At 55.0% G+C, this 12268-nt stretch overlaps 1 long non-coding RNA gene across 1 annotated transcript; it reads right to left on the reverse strand.

The window, feature by feature from the left end:
* Positions 1–4968: 4968 nt before the first annotated feature.
* LOC124089284 (uncharacterized) lies at positions 4969–12067 on the reverse strand. The gene is made up of 2 exons (XR_006850690.2): positions 9844–12067; positions 4969–5245 (listed from the first exon to the last, which is right to left on the reverse strand). It is a non-coding gene; the product is annotated as an uncharacterized LOC124089284 (long non-coding RNA).
* Between the last annotated feature and the right edge of the window lie 201 nt (positions 12068–12268).

Below are 12268 nucleotides of genomic sequence, written 5' to 3' on the forward strand. Positions count from 1 at the left end.
GGCAGAGGGCCGTGTCCAGGGCCTCGGAGGCCTCCCGTGTGCCCTCAGGTCAGGCCCACTCACCCACCCACCTACAATTCATTCACTTACCCACCCACCCATTCACCCACTTTCTCTCCCACTCACTCACTCCTCACCCACTCACCCACCCACTCACTCTCTCACCTACTCACTTATTCACTCACCCACCTACTCACCCACCCACCCACCCACTCACCTACCCACTCACTTACCCACTTTCTCTCCCACTCACCCACTCACCACCCACCCACTCTGCATCCTCAGTGAGACCCTGCTTGGGGCAGGTGCAGCTCTAAGTGTGGGATAAGCAGCCAAGACAGCAGGCCTGGCCTCCTGCCCGTGTGCCTTCCCTCCCGGGCAGGTGAGAGGTGCCTTGGCTTCTCCGGGTGACGTCCTCTTCTTCACTCAGTGTTTCCATGTCCACGTGCACCCTGCAGCCACATGCCGCTCAGGAAGCTGGATGTGCCTGGTGCATCTCAGAGGCACTGTGTCTCCCTGGCCTTGTGTGGGAGCCTCTGTGGGGTGCATGGCTTTGGGTGCTGTGTAGTGTCCTACTGTGTGACCAGGCCTTCTTCTGTCTTTCCCTCCTGCTGTTGGTGAACTCGTCCTGAGTTTTGGCTATTAGAGAAGACACCACTGTAAGCATTGTACCGGGTCTTCCAGGGTCCCCAGGGTGGCCTGGCATATGGTGGGCCATGTGCTCAGCTGAACTGGGTCCTGGCGACGGCTCTGACGCTTAGCCCATCCCAGTGGCCGAGGCATACGAACAGCCGTTTCCTGATGCTTACCAGGGCTCGGTGCCTGTCGCGGGCCCAGCACCCTCCCTGTTCTCGCTCACCAACTCTTTCGCCCAAGGCTCCCATCGTTGGTCTTTTTCTTGACTTCTTTATACAGGTGGCTCTCATCAGGGACCATTTGGCCTCCCACCAGAGCCATCCCCCCCTGGCCCCAAGTTTGGCTCTTGTGAACAATCACATGCCATCCTGGCCTATGGCTGTGGCTGCCATGGCGCCCAGCCCCTCTCCATGGACGCCTGAGCCATGGTCTTAGCCCTGGGTCATCCTGGTCTGGACCTTCCTCCTGTGTCCTCTTGATAGAGGCCTGGGCTGGGCTCTTACCCCAGCTACAGAGGAGGGGCAGGGGTTCTTTGCTTTTTTCTGGGGTCACTGCACCTGCAGGTGTCCCCTGCCCCAGCTGAGCTGGTTCCCAAGGGGTTACAATATTCACAACCCGTAAAGCCAACACCCACGCTCCCCTTGTTCCCCAGACACCACTGTGGGGGTGCACGGGCAAGGTCCAGGGCCCCCATGTGGGGCCGCAGCCCTAACCCACTCTGTTCAATCAAATTGCTTTTGGAGGGGGACGGGGAGCTCCAGCCACCTAACCAGACTCACAGTGAATGGAAGGATTGTTCTTTGAAACATGGATTTTCTGATGTCATTTTTGCTTGAAATAGAATTTACCTCTCAGGATCCATGAAGGATGAGGGAGAGGGATGTGGCAGGAACGTGGATTTCAAATCCAAGGGGAGTCACACTGCATGAAGAGGGTGGAGTGGGTGGGTGGCCAGCGGGGAAGACGGTGCTCTGGGAGAGGCAGGGGATGGCCGCCCAGGTCACTCTCCATTAGGGAGCACCCCGCAGCCCCCTGGGCTCTCTCCCATCGGAAGCAGGGCAGGGAACCGGCAGGACCTCGGTGCGAGGGGCGTGTTTGTGAAATGCTAGCAGCACCTTCAGCGTTTTCTTTGACGCCTTTGAGTCATTAGCCATCAGTTCCCGCCTGGCGAGTGGCGCTGTGCTCCTGTGGGTCGCACTGGTCTGAAGGGGTGAAATTGCCACCCAACTCCACTTTCTGCAAAGGAGTCAGGCCCGAAGGCTCGCAGGGCGTTCATCTTTGGCTTCTGGAGGGTCCTCCCCACCCCATGTTCTTTCCAGGGTCCCCTGTCCACCGGTCATTCTGCCCTGCTGCCTCCAGAGCCTCCCTCCCAGAGCTCACTGCTCCGCAGCGCTCTCCAGGGTGACCCAGGGTCTGCGGCAGGGGAGGGCAGGGCAGGGGAGGGCCGCAGAGCCCAGGCCCAGGAACTGGCAGCGAGGGCAGGCGCAGGGGCTGTGTCTGGCTGCTGGGCGGTGGCTCTGGGGAGGCAGCACAGTGGGCTTTGTCTTGCTCTGCAGAGGAGGAAAGCAGGCCAGGACACACTCACACTGACCCCCCATTCACACGCACACTGACACACACAGACACCCTCCCACTCCCACACTAACACACTCTCGCACACAGTTACACTAACACATCATCGCGTACACACTCACCCTCTCCCCCACACTCACACATACTAACACACTCACAAGTTTGCACACACACACAACCCCTCCATGCCAACTCACACACATACCCACTCACACCCCCACGATCACACTTACACATGCAACACTCATTCACACACATTCACATATCCATAGTCTCACACACTCACAAACACACAAAACACACACTCACACACACCCCACACCATCACACACTCACACCCCCACTCATACACTCACACAAACTCATAAGCACACTCACACCCCGTACATCACACAACATACATTCTCACACTAACACAGTCACAGCACACACACACCCGCACACACTTATACGCACTCACTCACACAGCACATGCTGGGCACACACACACTCATACACCACTCGCCACACACAGGCCTTCTGCATGGCTTGGAGGGACCCCTCCCTGGCCACGAGCTGCCCTTAGGGTGGGTCCCCTGCAGGAGGCGGCCTGGGCATATCCTGCTGGGTGTCTGGGAACCCTCACCTTCACCCCCTCCCACACAGTGCAGTCTCCCCCATGGTCATGACAACTTGCCATGTCCAGGGGCTTCTCAGGCTGGGGCTGGACTCCAAAGCAAAGGGGCCAGCAGACTGTCCCTGGGAGGGCTCTCCCAGCCTGCAGCTGGCCGCCTCCTCACTGCGTCCTGCACGGGACAGAGACGGAGCATGTGCCCCCTGGACTCTCCTCCTTCTCTTGGAGGACTCCTGTGCTGCAGGGCGAGGACCCACCCTCAGGTACTTCTGAGGCCTCATGCTCCCCAAGGCCCTGTCTCCAAATCCAGCCACATGGGAGGACAGGGCTTCAACACAGGGACGTGGGGGACACACTCTGTCTGCTTGCAGCACAGGGCCCAGGGCCTGCTCCCTCCTCACCCAGCTGCTCTGGCTCCAGGCCCTGGACCACGGAGTTGCCCCCAGGGCTGCCATCCTGGCCTCCACACCTGTGCGAGCCGCCCCAGCCCTGTCCACGCCCCACAGCCCCTGGGGTCCTCCCTTCCTGTGTCCTGCTCCCCCAGGAGAGTCCCCCCTGCTCGCCTTTCAGATGCTGCATACTGAAGGTAGGAGTGTCCTCCCCACGTGACACCCCCTCCCTCAAGGGCAGGACTGACTTCTACTTGACACCTGAAAAGGGCTTCCTCTGTCACCCAGTCAAACAGTTGGAACCCTGGGACCCCTGGGGGAGGCTTCCTCCATGTGGGAATGCGGGGAGGGCAGGATGGGCCTTTCCCACAAGAAGGGTCTGGCAGTGGTGGCCCTCCCCGCAGCATGGACAGAGCCAGGGACACAGCCTCAAGCAGGGTGGTGACATTGATCCTGCTTCACCCTGGATGCTACTGCAGCTCTTCAGGCCCAGCCCCTGGCTTGTGGTAGAGTGAAAGGAATCCAGCAGCCACGCTGTCTCACTGCGGGTGACCGTGAGGGACACACCGGTCCCAGTGCAGACGGAGGCTGGTGGGCTGTGCAGACTTCAGGGGGTGCTCCTCTAAAGAGGGGATGAACCAACAGGCACACCTTCCGGTCTGTTCCGAGGAAACTATTTCTTTGAGAACAAAAGCAGAGCCTGGCCTCCTGGGTGGACCAGTGGCAGATGGGGAACAGGGTGCGGGTCTGTCCATAGTTACTGCGTCCAGGAGAGGGCCGTCACCAGCTGTGTGCCCTTGCACAGCCTGGGCATGCTTTCTGGCCCGGCCAGGCGGAGAACCTGGGCTGGACTCAGGTCACTCTTCCCTTTGGGTGTGCCCCCAGCACGTGGCTGTGACCGAGTGGTGTTTCCATCCCTCCCTGTGGGCAAGTGGAGGATGCCACCCCCTGGGGACAGGCTACTGTCCACCTGCATCCAAGAAATGCCTTGTCAGGGCTGGACAACAAGAGCACCTTGAAACAAGCTCTGGGCAGTGGCCACTTCTCCTGGGGTTTCTGGTGGCCAGGCCTCTGGACGGACAGCTCTGGAATCTTCCCCTTGGTTTGGCCTCCAGCCTGGAGCTGGGGAGGACGAGTGCCTGGGGTGCACTGCGGTCAGCGGCTGGAGACCCGGCAAATGCACGTGACTTTATCAGAAGTCCAAGTACACTCTGGCCACTGCCAAATCCCTGGCTGTCTCAAAGGAAGGGCAGGAGGTTCCTTTGTGTGGAGCAGGATGTCAGGGGCCCAGGAGGCGGTGCTGGAGCGGCCTTGCGGGCGGGTGTTTGGGCTGTGTGGGCACTGGCTGCAGGGCGGGGTGGCCCAGCAGCAAGACGGAAGCGGGGAGGGCAAGGCCGGTGTGGCCACTGTGGCCGGTGTGGCCCGGCACCTCCTTGATGGGGGTCTCAGGGGTAGGAGCAGCCCTTAGCAAGTGTCACCTACAAACCAGGTCAGGATGTCAGGAAGGAGAGACTTTACTGGGAAGGACACTGCACGCAAGGCGGAGTGAGTGGGCAGTTGGGTCTGCCTCTGAAAGGTCGGCAGGGCCTCTCCTCCCGTGCGGAGAAGCCAACAGGAGGAAGAATGGAGTGTGGGAGGCGAGAGGGTGCAGGAGTGGTGGGACAGGAGGGAGGGGCAGAGAGGCTCTCCGTGGACTCAGGCTGGGGCGGGGTGGGCACGATTCAGGGGCCCAGGGGAGGACAGAGAAATTTAACCCAGTTTGGTTGAGGAGGATTTTGTTTCTTTTGATCAATGAGCAACAAAGGATGGGAAGGGGGCCAGGGCCGTCCTTTGTCCTGGGGAAGCTGCGGGCCACGCGTGGGTCTGTATACATCTTGCTGGGAAGGAGTCTCCTTGGAAGAAGCTCTTCCTGACCAGGAAGCATGAGGTCTTCTTCCACCAAGGCCCAGAGGTCAGGTGGCTTGCTGAAGGAGAGCCCAGAGGGGGCCACCAGCTCTCTGACTCTCAGAGCGTGCCTCTCTAGGGGTCCAGTATTCTGCAAGCAGAACAAATGAGCCAAGGGGGAGTGGTAATGAGTGACCCCCCGGGTGTGTGTTCCAGCCCATCGCTGATGGGGACACATGTGCCCCATAGAGACCTTGTCCCATAGGACAGGGGCTGCTGCTCAGCTACAGGCGACTGATGTTTGGGGAATGCAAGCCTAGCCTTACCCCATCTTCTAGATATTTCAAGAGGAGCAGGATATTGGGATTTGCTAGCTTCTATTTTTCAAAAATGCCAAACAAGTCAATCAAAACATGCGTGTAAATCAGATACAGCCCTTTAGCCACCAGTTTGAGACTCCCGCCAAATCTTCCTGACCCTTTACTTTGCCAAGAGTCAACAATTAATTCATATTTTGGAAGTTCACCTGTGTTCAGACTTCGATACTGCAAAGTGATGTGCTCATTTTGTTTTGTGTGAGCTTTCTTTGGCTGTGAATAGCAGAGGCCTTCCCTGGCTCAGAGGTAGGGTGGGACTTGCTCACAAGGTGACAGAGGACTCCCACGTGGGGCCCCGACGGCGCCCTCAGCAGGCTCTGCACCCCTCCCCCCTTGCTTCTTCCCTGTCTTTATGGATCTCACTGACTTGTAACTTCACCCAGGAATGGCCTCTCGTGTCGCTGACCTGTGGAGCCCCAGATGGAGCTCTCAGCTCATTCCTTTAACTGTCCTTTGAGCTTCAGTTCTCCCTGCCAAATGTCGTGTTCGGGTGGTGTCTGTTGATTCATTTCATTAAGGAGAGGAATTTCCCCTCATAGGTCACTCTCTGGTCCTAGGCAAGCACATGGACCAGCTGCTCAGGTCAAATGTCCGTGCTGGTCCAGTCGACTGAGAAGGGAGGACTCAACGGGTGTAAGATGGGAGCCAAGGTCTGCTCACCTGGCACGGTTTGTGGGCTGGACAGAGGTCTTTAGGAAGGGCCACGGCTACAGGCAAATACCAAACACAATTATCTCCAGATCTAATCAACTTGACAGTTTGCTTCACAAGGACCTCTGAAGGTGGAAGAGGATTCTTTAACCTAGGATTGCAAGGTGCTGGGGTGGAGGTTTGGTTGACAATGGGCCTGGGTCCCTCTGCTCAGAAACGTGGCTTACCTAGGGGTGTTATCAGTTAGAAATCCTGAGTCACCCCCCTTTAAGTAAAGTTCTGTGTTTGTAAATTCATTTTAGTTCAGTGTTTTTGAAAGAGGGAGTGACGTTAGTGATGTTCATGTAGAACAACAAACTGTCAGAGTCAGAATTCCAAGGAACACGGTGCTCATCCCTCATTTGTTCTGCTCTGGAGGCCGGCTCAGCTTCCCCTCCGGGGACCACACCCAGCTGTGCCACCTCTTCCCCAGGCCCAGGGGATGCTCACTCATCCTGGCCAGTCTTCTCAGGGTCAGGAACTGCCAGGAGCTTAGTAGGAATCTGTTGCAGTCGATGCAGTCATCCATCGAACCTGCTCAAGTTACAATTCTGAGGAATCTCAAGGAAGGAAGTGGGGTAGAAACACAGAAAATGGTTTTGGGAATTTTTGCAGTCAACCATGAAGGAGCAACTGGTGTGGAACTCATGATAGTTATTATGATTATTTTTTCCTTCCTGAAAGAACTAGAAAATTGGACAAGTATAAGAAACAACTGGATTTGGACATGAGGCTGACAGGCTGTGCAGCGCTGCGATCCAAGGAGAAAGGAAACAACTAAAACAAGCTGTACAATCAGCTCAGCTTCCCCAGAGGCAGTTCTGTACTTCCAGTCGGGTGGGGGTGAGGCAGAGCACGCACATGTTCCGGAGCAGGGAGGAGGTGCCGGACCTTGGGAGGCGGAGGTGGGGCAGAGTGCCAGACAGAGCAAGATACCCAAATGAGGACAGTCAATTCCCAGCATAGGGTCCCCCTTGATCTTTACTGAATATCGATCTGTGCATGTGTGGGGAAATCTCAGGAGCCGGACCAGGAACAGTGAGGTAGAAGCTGAATGATTCCCAGAACTCACACCAGACTAGGAGACGTTTGAATCCCATCTGTCCAGCAAGAGAGCTCATGGAATTCTTGAGGCAATCACCACAGAACACAAGGGATCATGCTTTAGCAGTAGGGACACATCAGTCCCAGAGTAAATGCTACTGCAGATCACCCTAGGAAAACTTAAAAACAAGCCTCGAAAGGGTCAACCTTGTTGGCAAGTAATGTACTGTCTATTGGAATAAATGTCAACACTCTTTAGAGTAAGACAGAAGAGAAAATGCTATACATTTCCCAATGTTACCTTTAAAATGCCTGGCATTCAATAAAAAATTACCATATAGGTGAAGAAGGAGAGGTGGTGGCTCAGAATCAGGAGATTGATAAAAACAGAACCAGCAATGATAGGAATGATAGAATTGGTGAATTTTAAATGGCTACTGTAAATATGGCATATCTGCTCATGACTATAAAAGAAAATCCAAACATAAGTGGGAAAGAAGATGAGGTGTTAACAATAACCAAATGAAATGTCCAGAAATGAAAAGTAATTTTACAAAATGGAAAGTTCACTGATTGATGAGTATCAGATTAAACACTGCAGAAGAGAAAATCAATACACTCAAAGATGGAGATAAAACTTGTCAAGATGGAAATAGATTAAAAAAAAAAACCGAAGAACCTCAGGGCTGTTGTCAAACACGCACATAACTGGATTTCAGGAATGAGCTTGGCGAGGGAGGCAAGAGTGGGCAAAATATTTGGAAAAATAATGGTCCTAAAGCTTCCAAATTCTATGGAAAACAAAACAAATATTGTATAGGATAGACACTAACATGAGCACATGGAGGCACATGGTAATCAAATTGCTGGAAATCTATGAAAACGAGAAGATTTAAGAGCAGCCGGAGGGGAAGAGACCCATGACACTCAGGGAAACAGCAATAGGCTCACTGCAGACTTCTCTTCAGGGAAGTGCCCGCTGGGTGACGGTGGAACAGCAATTCTCAAACACTGAGAGAAGAACACACCCAACTGAAATTCTGTGTGTAGCAGAAACTATTTTTCAATGATGAAGCTGAAACAAAGATTTTCTTCACACACACACACACACACACACACCACACACACACCCTGAAAGAACTTTTCACCAGTGTACCTGTACTTCAATAACTATTAAAAGGACTTCAGGCTGAAAGATGGTGACCCCAGAAATTATTTTACAAAGTAGAGAAGAACACTAGAAAAATGGCAGATATCAAGGGCTTCTCTCTCTTTATAAATATCCTTACCAAGTAATGGCAGTTCTAAGCAAAAGTGATGACAGTGTGCTGTGGGTTTGTGACACACCTGTGTAGAAGTCAAGGTACATCAGGGTGCACCAAGGACAGCAGGAGAGATGCTGGCAGGCCCTCACCTGGGGTGTGGAACGTGTAAGAGTCTGCAGTGCAGGCTGTGGTAAGTTAAAAGCAGTGTGAACCCAAGAGCAGTTGCTAGGAAAACAGAAGAAGTGTTGTTAAAAAGCCAAGAGTGAAAATAAAATTGAAACTCAATCCAAAATAAGCCAGGAATAGAGAAATAAGAGCAAAGAACACAAGAGCCCAATAGAAAACAGCCACCTGGTAGACTTTAACCCAATCAAATCGATAATTACATTAAATGTAAATGTTTTAAACACTCTGATTAAAAGTCAGCGATTGTCCGATTGTATTTAAAAAGCAAGATCCAATTAAATGTTAAGGATAGGAAACAAAATTTAAATAGAAGAGAGAAATTCAAAGTGAAGGATGAGAAATGGTCCCCATGCCAACACTCATTGTGAGAGCCACATTGGCTGTGTCCACCACGCAGGGCAGGCTGTAGGAAAGGGGTGATATTACCAGAGACGAAGGGGACTTCTCCCAATGGTGAAGAACAAGTCCATCTACCAGAAGAAAGAACAACCCTAGATTTTTATGCGATCCCAGGCCCAGGAGCTCAGCCCAGGGAGAAAAGCAACGTTCCAGAGACGAGCCGGAGGGAGAAAGGCTTTCTCAGTGGCCGAGGAATGGAGAAGAGAGGCTGTGCTCCAAGGCAGCCTCCGCACCAGTGTGGAGGGTCACAGATACGGGGCGGGGACAATGGGAGAGCCGCGGTGGTAAGGGAGGAATGTTCGCAGTCTGTTCTGGGGGTAGGTGGGTCTTCACCAGACGGCACCTCTCCCCCTCCCTCCCTGCTCTGCTGTGTCTGGCCATGGCAGCTGGGAGATGAACCAGGGTGGGAGAAGAGGGGGGGGGCCCACTAGGAAACCTGGGCCAAGTCAGCCCTGTGTTATAGTTTTGGGCGAAACCCTTGTCAATGACGACCCCATGGGTGACATCCCCAGCCATTCTGCCCGTGTTCTCCCCGATGGGGCTTCAACTCCTACTCTGGCCGCCGATCTCCTGTCTATCCCCGCACGCCCCTGAGCTTGGGCTGGTCGCCCCTGGTCTAGACGGGCAGCACCTCCTCCACACCCCCGCCGCCTGCGTCTGCCTGGGCCTGCCAGTGGGCTCCTGAGCTGGACCATAGGCCAGGCCCTGGCTGAAGATGTGTGGAGCCTCCTGCTGTCCTCAGGACAGAACCCCGCCCCGGGCCAGCCTTCGTGGCTCTGCCCTGTTACCTGCCTCCCCCTTTCCTCGCCTGGCTCCCCGGCCATCTTGTCCCCAGCGCCTGTCAGCCGCTGTCCATTGCGGCGCCGACACCTGGGGAACCGGCTCACAGGACAGGCTGAGGCCCACTGCAGCCTCAGCAGGGGTCACTTGCCTTGGTCATTTCTGGACTTGGGATGAGGTCCAACGTCCTGAGGGAGTGTGTGCCGGAACAGAGCGGCTCACCTGGTGGCAGGCAGGAGACACAAGCCAGGGGAGGGTCAGGGCCCCAGCACCCCGCAAGGACACACCCGGGTGACCTACTTCCTTCAGCTACCTTTCCCACACCTCCCAGTAACACCACAAGCCGGGGCCACGCCCACCAACACACGGTCAGTAGGGCACCTCCCAGGTCCTAACCACGGCAGCTCCTGGTGGAGGGGACCTGTCGAGGGGGCCCCACGCCTCCTGGTTCTCCTGCTGCAGTCTGTGTGCTGAGCCCTGCCACAGAGCTGGCTCCTCTCTGCTGGGCTGCTGTGACTGTGCCCCATGCCCTGGCCCATGGCCAGCAAGGAGACAGAGCGTTCTTCTGTGGTCTCCGGGGCTGGGTGCAAAGGGAGTCTCAGTAGGTGCAGGAACTTAGTCTCCACCACGTCGCTGGCCCTGGCAGGGGTGGGGACAGGCCACCAGTCAGGGAGTTTCCACTCAGCCAAGGGGGAGGCAGGGAAAGAAATCAACCCAGAGCAGAGGGACACAGGGGATAGGCCTGAAGCACGGGCAGAAGAGCCGGCTCACTGAGAAGGGAGGCTGGGTCCTCAGGGGTTATCATGAGAAGAAAATGAAAGTCGATGCTCACCCAGAGAAAGTCAAACCCAAGCAGCCTCCAGTGACTTCCAGATCAGTGCAAACCCCTTCACTGCAAATACTTCTCCCAGTCAATAGGTTCCCTCCCCAGGACCCTTATTCTCAGGCCTCTCTGTGTGGGTACAGCCTGTTCCCAGGTGTTCAGAAAACACATGTGCACTTGGAAGGAGGAATGCATTATTCATCCACCATCTCCTGGTGTCCCTGCAGCAGGGAAAACAATCTCACAACAAAAAAGAAAAGAAAAAAAGGAAGGCAGGAATACTACGCCGCAGAGTGGTGTCAGAGCACTCAGAAGCACTTAGGGGGGACACTTCCCTTGCTCAGATGGACCCGAGGCCTCACCGACACGTGGAAGACACTTCTCAGATGGGCAGGGGCTGACAGCGGCAGGAGGACGCCCACGCTGGGACGCTCACACCTCTCTGTGTCTCCCGCCCGTTGGCTGGTTGCAGGGCCCGCCGAGAGCAGGGCTGGGTGCAGAGTCTGGGGTGGCTTTAGTGAGTTGTGATAAAGAGTAACGGTTCCAAGGTGACCTTAACATCCTGGGCAAGGCCCTCCCTCCATGGCCGGGCTGGGGGTGACGATTGTCCTGGGCTCTGGAAGGTGGAATTCTCAGTCCCCTGGAGAGAGATCTTCCTCCTGAGTTCAGGTTTAACAGCCATCGTCCAAGAGCACTTAGAAACCTGCGGTCTTTGAATCCTGTTTCCCTGCAGGTCTTCTGTGCACAGGAGGGCACGCTGCTGTTAGCTAGATCTGCTCAGCTCCCCTCAGAAAGGGCCTCCTTCCAAAGCCTCGCTTGGGCCAGGAGCCAGCGTCCACTCTGACCAGGGTGACAGGCTGAAGTCAGATGGCGTAGGAGGTGAGACCTGGAGGGTCCCATGGCCATCAGCTCTCCCGTCCCTGCTTGGGAAAGAGCAGGTGGAATTGTCCCCACAGAAGGGCAAAGGCCAGAGTTCACATCAATGTGCCACCCCTGGGAGGTACTGGATCTTAAACAAAAGAAATTGAGTTTGAAAGGTGGGGTCCCAGACTGAAGGTGGGCCACCAGGTGGGGAAGAACTTTGTTGTAGGGGACAGAACCCATCATGCCTCTTGGGCCTGCCCTGAAATCCAGCCAGACTAGGCTTTTGTGTGCACTACCCAGTTCTGGGCATTGTCAATTTCACACACACAACATCCAAGCGAACTGGAGTAGCCATCAGATGGGCAATAGATTGTGACGTGTGTGCCCCTCGGCTGTGGTTCAGGGGCTCCCCTAGGCAGTCAGCTCAGGTGCATTGTGGGGGGTGTTCAGGTGACTTGCCTAAACAACAGTGCTGAGATTGGTGATGATGATGGTGGAGATGGTGCTAGTGGTGGTCATAGTAGTGCTAGTGCTAGTGGTGGTGGTGGTGGTGGTGGTGGTGGTGGTGGTGGTGGTACTGATGGTTGTGGTGGTGGTAGTAGTAGTAGTAATGATAGTGGTGATGGTGGTGGTGGTAGTAGTAGTAGAGGTAGTGATAGTGGTGATGGTTGTGGTACTGGTGGTGGTGGTAGAAGTATTGATAGTGGTGGTGTTGGTGGTAGTAGTCGTGATAATGATAGTGATGA

Source organism: Marmota monax, unplaced genomic scaffold, assembly GCF_021218885.2.
Source record: "Marmota monax isolate L192 unplaced genomic scaffold, Marmota_monax_Labrador192_F-V1.1 WCK01_AAM20220418_F8-fsc00125, whole genome shotgun sequence".
Taxonomy (NCBI): Eukaryota; Metazoa; Chordata; class Mammalia; order Rodentia; family Sciuridae; genus Marmota; species Marmota monax.